This window comes from Octopus sinensis, linkage group LG8 (assembly GCF_006345805.1).
Source record: "Octopus sinensis linkage group LG8, ASM634580v1, whole genome shotgun sequence".
Classification (NCBI taxonomy): domain Eukaryota; kingdom Metazoa; phylum Mollusca; class Cephalopoda; order Octopoda; family Octopodidae; genus Octopus; species Octopus sinensis.
In genome coordinates, this window is record NC_043004.1 from 39,010,351 (window position 1) to 39,019,058 (window position 8,708).

Consider the following 8,708-nt stretch of genomic DNA (forward strand, 5'->3'; position numbering starts at 1 on the left):
TGGCTGAGAAGAAGAAGAAAGAAGAAGAAAGAAGAAAGAAGAAGAAGGAAGAAGAAGAAGAAGAAGGAAGAAGAAGAAGGAAGAAGAAGAAGAAGAAGAAGAAGAAGAAAGACGAGAAGGAAAGACAAGGAAAAGAAGAAGAAGAAGAAGAAGAAGAAGAAGAAGAGAAGAAGAAGAAGGAAGAAGAAGAAGAACAAGAAGAACAAGAACAAGAACAAGAACAAGAACAAGAACAAGAACAAGAAGAAGGAGGTCCTGAGATAAATAAAGGGAAAAATGCAGAAATGAATTAAATAAAATGAAGTTCCAATAAAGAAAAGTATAGCGAAATTGTTCAAACACCATAAGAAACGAATGAACGAGATGAAATTTGAGAGTGAGATAGTGAAACTGAGGGTGACGGAGAGAAAAGTAAAGATTGGGTGCGTTTGGGGGCACGGAGATATTGAAAGAAATATATATATTGATTTTTGCACAAGACCAGCAATTTTAGGGGTATGGGTAAGTCAATTACAGCGACCCCACTGATCAACTGCACAAATGGTGGTGAAAATCACAATTGTAATGTAATTACAAACTTCATTTTGCAATCATAAGTTACCAAGGGTAATTACACTGCCCCTCAGTCTAGGCATTTGGGCATCTGGGCATGGGTCTGTTATTATCGCAACTGTTGTATATTTGGGTGGACGTGAACAGTTTAGAAGCCAGTCGGATATACAGTGTTCAGTCTAGAGTTGGCCGTTTGTTTTATGTCGCTTTTATTATATTTTTTTCCTGAGGTACAGCTTGGTGTATTGGGTAACAGTCGACGGTGTTCGAGAGTATAAAAATTAAAGTTGTAGTTGAGAAAAATGTCAGTTGACAAGGAGAATCGGAAGTTCATTTGAATATTGGAAAAGTGTTACCTATATCATGAGGATTTGAGATGGGTATTAAATGCAGTAAGATATGACATGGACAGCTGCAATGGAGACTATGAAGCCGTGTCCCTTCCAGTAGGAAAGGACACAGCGGGAGTTCCAAATTCACCTGCACACCGGTATTCATTATCCCATCATACAACAAGGGCCTATGTTCAATTCAGCTGAGCATGCGTAATGGTGGATACTGTGGTTAATTCTAGGCTGGAGTTGCTACGAGAAATCGATATGTGTACTTGACTCCTTACTTCACCAGCTGAAATTTCTGGCCTCCAAATTTCCCCGATTGTAATCCCAAACCGTGGGGCGCAGTTGAGAAAGATACCAACCTCTCTGACTGCAACACCAAGGCCTAGCTGACTTCCAAGATCAAGAAGCGATTTGAATATCCTTCCAGGAACACAGTTACCAACGAATATGTCAAAGTCGGGAGTTCTGTTCAGGCTGTGGTGGACATTGTGGACAGCTGCTTTGAGTAAACTATTATCTAGCCGCCATAATCTATTTCAAATCATTTTTTTATTTTTTAAAATACGTTCATTTTTGGATGTGATATTGTGTTTTGTTTCTCTTTTATGCAAACTCTGAAATTTAGACCATATACCCTGTATTACAATTATAACTCCAAACATTAGGCTTGTGACAAACACTGTTACTATGATTTTGACGTAAACAATATACACGTCTGAGGAATACTCGACCATTGTGTAGATAATAATTAAAGGACTCGATTTAATCTATCGAATTCACTCACAAGACATCGGCTGTCTCGGTGCCATGGAAAGAAACAACAGCTCAAGTTGCCGTGATGTAGGACTGAATCGAAATTACCGGGACTTCAAAGCGAGGTAATTATACATGCAGATATGCAGGCACCTAAAATATAAAAGTAATGCGCTGCCATGCATAAAAACGAATCCGTTTTGCCTGGGTTAAATCCGGGAATTCTAACTACTATAAGCATATCAGGCTGTGTGGTAAGAAGCTTGCTTCCCAAGCACATGGTTCCAGGTTCAGTCTCACTGCGTGACAACTTGAGCAAGTATCTTCTACTATAGCCCATGCCCCCCACAAAGCTTTGTGAGTAGATTTCGTATACAGAAACTGAAAGAAGCCCGCCGTATATATATATATATATATATATATATATATATGTCGGTTTGTTTACGCCCTCGTATCCTAGCGGTTCGGCTAAAGAACCAGATAGAATAAGTACTAGGCTTACAAAGAATAAGTCATGGGGTCGATTTGTTCCAGTTTGGCAGCATTCAAATGACTGAAACAAATAGAAGAATAAAAGAATAAAAGAATAAACAGTAATACCTCACTTTACGAGTGCCTGATTTAAGAGTCCCCGAGTTTAAGAGTTTTTTTTTTTCAAGCAAAAGATCCAACTTTTGAATGAAGAGCAGAAATTTCTACTACCATAGCAAATGCTTCTGCGTGTTACCGAGAAATTTTTTACAGAGCGAGAAAAAGCTTATAAATAAAAATTCTTGACTTGATTTTCAAAAAGAAAATCGCTCTACGAATCTGGAGACGTGAGTCTACTAGAGTCTAGAGTCATGCGTGAGTCAAGAGCGAGTGACAGTGATTCAGGAAACGATTCTAATGATATTTTTTATTACAAATAATCTTCACATTCTCTTTATTCTCACACAAAACAAAGTCTCTATATCTACCGTTGTTTTAATGCCATTTATTTACATATCCGCGATATTTTACATATAAATATATAAAATATTTTACATATAAACTTTATAATACATTATAAAGTTTATATATAAAATATTTTTCTGCGTACGATTTACGATTTATAGCATTGCTACTATGGGAAATTAATTCTCTGATTTACTAGTTTTCACTTTACCAGCTGTTACTGGAAACAAACTAACTCGTAAATCAAGGCATTACTGCATATATATATATATATATGTGTGTGTGTGTGTGTGTGTGTGCGTGTGTGTGTGTGTGTATCCATACATATATACATTTGTGTATGTATATATATATATATACACACATTCATACATATATATGCAGGCGTATATATGTATATATCAATATATATATATAGCAGTAGTATTAGTAGTATTAGTAGTAGTAGTAGTGGTAGTAGTGGTAGTAGTAGTAGTGGTAGTAGTAGTAGTAGTAGTAGTGGTGGTAGTAGTATATCTATACAAGCAATAGTGTATATATATATACCGATATGTATATAAATGAATGAATAATATATATATATATTAACATATATGTATATATATATATATAGTGTGTATAATATATTATATTTGCGTGTGCTATTATTTATATATATATGTTGTATAATAATATATTTGTGTCTATATATATATATATAATATATATATATATATATATATGAGAGAGAGAGAGAGGAGAGAGAGAGAGATACAAAATATAATAATATTATTATATATATATAGAGAGATATATATACAAATATAATATATTATATATAGAGATATATATATATATATACAAATATAAGATATTATATATAGAGAGCAGATATATATATATACAAATATAATATATTATATATATATAGAGATATATATATAACAATATAATATATTATATATAGAGAGAGAGAGATATATATACAAATATAATATATTATATATATAGAGATATATATATATACAAATATAATATATAATATATTATATTTGTTTGTTTTGCAAAATAGTGGTTTTGTCTCTAATAATATTTATTTATATATATATATATATACAAATATAATATTATTATATATATATATATATATATATATATATAATATATATATATATATATATATATATATATATATATATATATGTATGTATGTAGTATGTATACAAGCATGGACACTAAGTTGTCACACTCCCTTCAATGAAACTGGGTGTAGCAAACGCAGACGTTTTCCTAGATATAATAAAACCTCTCCCGAAGTAATCTTTGATGTATCGATAAAGTAAGTATGCTCCCATACCGTTTAGACCAATATAGGCAACATACCCAAAATTACGGATGGCCACAGCGGGAACGCCTTTGATCATGTCATCCTGATAGGGGCTAACTTTGATGTAAAGAACAACTGTAGAAATAGACGGGTTTCGGCTTGAATACATGCTATTATTCTGACGATGACTCTCCATGCGAATGCAAATAAATATGCACTTGCTGACATGCAAACAAACTAGCACGCATGCGCATACACACAACCACACCCTCACCCACGCACGCACACACACACACACATACACATGTTATTGCATTCATTTTACATATTTGCTCATACAGATGGGCACGGATGTGTATGAGCGCAGACATATATTAAGCAGTGTCTGTGTGATTGTGGGCAACTATACGTACATGTATTGGTATGCATCTGTGTGCCTGCGTGTGTACATGTGTGACTGGGTAAATACAATCAAGTTTAAATATATACGTACAGTAATCCCTAGACATATCGCGGTTCACCTATCACGGTTCAACTCTCGCCGTTTGTTATTAAAGCTTACGTCGATTCCACTGTGGTGTTACTTTGCATTTACGATAAAATATTTCTCTTTTATTTTCTCTTTTACTCGTTTCAGTCATTTGACTGCGGCCATGCTGGAGCACCGCCTTTAGTCGAGCAATTCAACCCCAGGACTTATTCTTTGTAAGCCTAGTACTTATTCTATCGGTCTGTATGTACATATAAATTTAAAAGAATAAAATACACAGTACAGTTTTTTCTACTTCGCGGAATTTTCACCTATCGCGGATTACTATGTATATTTCGTCTGACGTTACGTTCTGAGTTCAAATTCCGCCGAGGTCGACTTTGTCGTTCATCCTTTCGGCGTCGATATATAAAGTACCAGTTACGCACTTGGATCGATGTAATGGACTTAATCCCTTTGCCTATCTTTGTTTGTCCCCTCTAGGTTTAGCCCCTTGTGGGCAATAAAGAATTATATATATATATACACACATACATACATACATCTATATGCATGCTAATGAAATACACATGTGTGTGAGTGTGTAAATGTGTCTGTAGAGGACGATGTGCGGATGTAAATATTTGTATACGATTGTGTACATTGACGTGTACATATCTGAATGTGCTTATGTGTGTATATAAATGCCACCATGATTGCATCCAATGGTATATAAAAGAGTGCATGTGTTTGTATTTGTGTGTGTTGTGTTTTGTAAATGCCTGTATAGAATTCTTTCTAATATGTGAATGTGAATGTTTGTTGGTTATATATATATATATATATGTATGTATGTATTTATGTATGTGAATATGTATGTATGTATTATGTGGGTGGGTGTGCGCTCTGTTCGCATGGGTGCGTTGTCTCTGCATATGCATGTGAATGTACATGTTCATGCAACCGTGTCATATATGTATGAAGTGGTCGTTTTTTATAGTTCTTGACGTCACGGATGGAAAATCAAAGATCGTGGCTACAACAATAAATCAAGAAAACAAATGAGAAAGCACCAAACAGTGAGACGAGCATCATCATCATCATCATCAGCAGCAGCAGCAGCAGCAGTAGTATTAGTAGTAGTAGTAGTAGTAGTAGTAGTAGTAGTAGCAGTAATATTAGTAGTAGTAGTAGTAGCAGCAGCAGCAGCAGCAGTAGTATTAGTAGTATTAGTAGTAGTAATAGTAACAGTAGTAGCAGTAGCAGCAGCAGTAGCAGTAGTATTAGTAGTATTAGTATTAGTAGCAGTAGTAGTAGTAGTAGTAGTAGTAGCAGCAGCAGCAGTAGTATTAGTAGTATTAGTAGTAGTAATAGTAACAGTAGTAGCAGTAGCAGCAGCAGTAGCAGTAGTATTAGTAGTATTAGTATTAGTAGCAGTAGTAGCAGTAGTAGTAGCAGCAGCAGCAGTAGTATTAGTAGTATTAGTAGTAGTGATAGTAGTAGTAGCAGGAGTAGTGTAGTAGTAGTAGTAGTAGTAGTAGTAGAAGTAGTAGTAGTAGTAGTAGTGGTAGTAGTAGTAGTGGCAGTAGTGGTAGTAGTGGTGGTAGTAGTTGTGGTAGTAGTGGTGGTAGTAGTAGTAGTGATAGCAGCAGCAGCAGTAGTAGTAGTGGTAGGCATTGTCGTCGTTGTTGTTTTCGTGCCTTTTGTTGTTGTTGTTGTTGCCGTTGCTGTTCATGTCGTTGCTGGGCGTCGTGGTAAAAATAGCCGACTGGGCGACATGGTAAAAGAAAGGAATAAATGGATGGCCAGTACGCACGTAATACAAACAGATGGAGATGGGAGAAAGAAGATAAGAGATGGGCGGAAAAAAAGAAAACGAAAGAAAGAAAGAAAGAAAGAAAGAAAGAAAAAGAGGAAGAAGAAGAAGAAGAAGAAGAAGAAGAAGAAGACAAACAACAACTACAACAACAACAACGACAATGTGGATAATACGGTCATGGTGTGACGAAGAGGAGGGAAGAAAGACGCGGATTTAGCGATGTGGAGAAAGTGGAGGAGAGGAAGGAGCGGGTAAAGATTTGTAGGGACACCTTACGATGACTGTACTGCATGCTTGTCTGGAAGAAACTTCAAAAAAAAATATATTAATGAAATGAGAGCGAGAGACACCGAGAGAGGAGAGTAAGGCGATCCAAAATGAACGTATGTAATATATACGTATGCAGAGAAATGGGATTGTGTGTGTGTGTGTTTATCCTCTATCTATCTATCTATCTATCTATCTATCTATTTATTTATCTAACTATCTGTATACATATGTAAGTATATATATATATATTATATATATATATACATATATATATTAGATGTCCTCTCACACCTATTACCTCTCTTCACTCAACCCACTTCTCTTTCTCTCTTTCTCTGACGCATATTTCCTCTCTTCTCTCCTACGCACCTTCCTCCCTCATTTGAATCCCTCCAGCCACAACCAACCCACACACCACACCTACACACCCGATCCTTACCCCCAGACATTCACTGCACACCCCCGCACCACCACACCACATCATACCACCCTACACCACTCCACACATACCAGCACTGACCACTTCGCAGCACCCACACCACACACCATCGTCCGCACACCGATACACCATCAACCGCACACCGATACACCATCAACCGCACACCGTACAGACCATAGTCCACACACGCACATATTACAAACACGCACACACATGCACACATTCGCACACGCCAAAATCACTAGCCGCTATCCACACACATCAAAATCACTAGCCGCTATCTACACACACATACACACACACACACACACAACACACACACACACACACACACACACATACACACACACACACACAAGCGTTTTCACATACACACATACGCAAGTGCACCAGCGATTTGGATCATCAATATTTTATTATTTCCTCTTCTTTCTACCTCTCCTGACAAACCCTTTTTTCCAACCGCTCGCCATTCTTGGCCATTAAATCCACAAGGTTTTTTGTTCTCACTCTGTTTATTTTCTCTTATACCATTCTGTTGAAGAGTGAAGGCCCGAAACATAAAATACTTTCTCACTTACCCGAGTGTCAAATTAATACGCTTGCTTGTCGTTCATACACTTGTCTTTGTATTTTGCTTTTTCTATAAATTTCTGCTAGAGATATATAGGATAGTGGAGATTTATTCGCATAGAAGACCTTTTATTAAAAAAGCTTTCTGCAGCATATAATACAATGACCAACACATGCTTCAATTGCAGCATCTACACATGCCTTCATATGCCATTCTGCATCCTAGTCGCTGCAATTTCATCAATGGTCCATCACGTTTTCATATATATATATAAAACTTAGATATGTTTCGACCAAAGATTGGCCCAGGCCATGTCTAACTTAATAGCACCACCTGATATGATTATCTAAATCCTGTATAAGTCAAGTCTTGCTTGTGGTCCATTCAAGTAGTGAGTTTTTGTTGGGTGAGTTGTATCCAATTATGGGTGGCTTATCTGATAGTCCTTGAAGAAATCTATCCAGCCTCCGTTTAAAGTTGATGGGATCCTTTTCCTCTTTGATCTCTTTCGGGACAATGTTAAATAGGGCAGGGCCTGTTGAGGAAAAGACATTATGTTGCAGTGTACATATATGCTGTGATCTTGAATTGGGCAGGGGACGTATATATATACGTAAGTACGTATATGTGTATGTTTCTTTGTGTGTGTGTGTGTATGAATGAGTGTGTGTGTGTGTGTGTGTGTGAATGAGTGTGTGTGTGTGAGCGTGTGTGTGTGTGTGTGTGTGTGTGTGCGTAATTATAAGGTCCAAATATGTAAGTGTAGGAAGTTTCTAAGCTACGAGCAGGCGTGATAGGTATAAAAATAACATGGTTTCTTACAAATGTAATTAAAACACACAAAAATCAGCATTCCTTGGATTCGCAAGAATTCTGCGTAGCGTTCTTCGAGCATTAGCAGTAAACAAGTGTCACTTTAGTCTACTGGCTGTGCACAGCTGACATTTTCCACCATACCCTGCAAAATAGGCTCAGCTTTCGTCAAATAATAATAATAATAATAATAATAATAATAATAATAATAAATAATAATAATAATAATAATAAATGCCCTGATGCAGTACCAGGCAGTGGCTCTCATGGCTTCTGATCTTAACTGATTGGAAGTGTTATCATGTACATGTTTTGTCTTGGTATAAAAGATGGGCTACAGCAAATATTCTGCTCAATACCACAGATTTGCTTGTCAGTTGTTTGACCTTAACCAGTGAGCATGCCCCTTAGTGGCTGACGATATGTGCATCTCTGA